The 580-nt window shown below is 51.2% G+C and overlaps 1 protein-coding gene across 1 annotated transcript in view; it reads right to left on the minus strand.

The window, feature by feature from the left end:
• MZB1 (marginal zone B and B1 cell specific protein) overlaps positions 1–580 on the minus strand; it is a 5,995-nt gene that overhangs the window by 2,928 nt on the left and 2,487 nt on the right. The gene's annotated exons all lie outside the window — the stretch shown is intronic.

Consider the following 580-nt stretch of genomic DNA (forward strand, 5'->3'; position numbering starts at 1 on the left):
GGGGGATGGTCATGCCGCAATCCCTTCTCCTTCATTCTCCTCTCCGGATCTTGGGCACGCATGCACACGCACCCAGCGTGAGTTTTAAGCCACCGGGTCCAGGACGTGAACCGCAGTCGACTACGTGGGAGTCCAGCGACATAGCCATTACGCTAACTGCTGGTTCCCAGTACATGCTATTTTAAACCACAGGAACAAGGAAATTAAAAATCAAGCAACAGGGGGCAGCAGATGGTGTAGCAGTTACATCACTGGACTCCCACATGGCCCACTTCAGTCCCAGCACCAGTGGCTTGACACTCATGCCAGGTGCGTGTGTGTGCATGCCCAAGATCCTGGGGGGATAATGGAGAAGGGATTGCAGCATGGCCATCCCCTGGAGAATGATTTCTCACTTTCCCTCTCACTGTCTCTGTTTCTGTCTCTCCCCCAAGCACAAAGGTTTGCCCTAGTGTAAAACCTGTACCCCCCCCCCAAAAAAAAAATCAAGCAACAAAAACGGTACAATCTTCAATGACACATGTATTGAGAGCTTCCTCAGAGAGACAGAAGTACACAGGCATACTCAACATGTCCATGC

This window comes from Tupaia chinensis, unplaced genomic scaffold (genome assembly GCF_000334495.1).
Source record: "Tupaia chinensis unplaced genomic scaffold, TupChi_1.0 Scaffold000484_1, whole genome shotgun sequence".
Classification (NCBI taxonomy): Eukaryota; Metazoa; Chordata; class Mammalia; order Scandentia; family Tupaiidae; genus Tupaia; species Tupaia belangeri.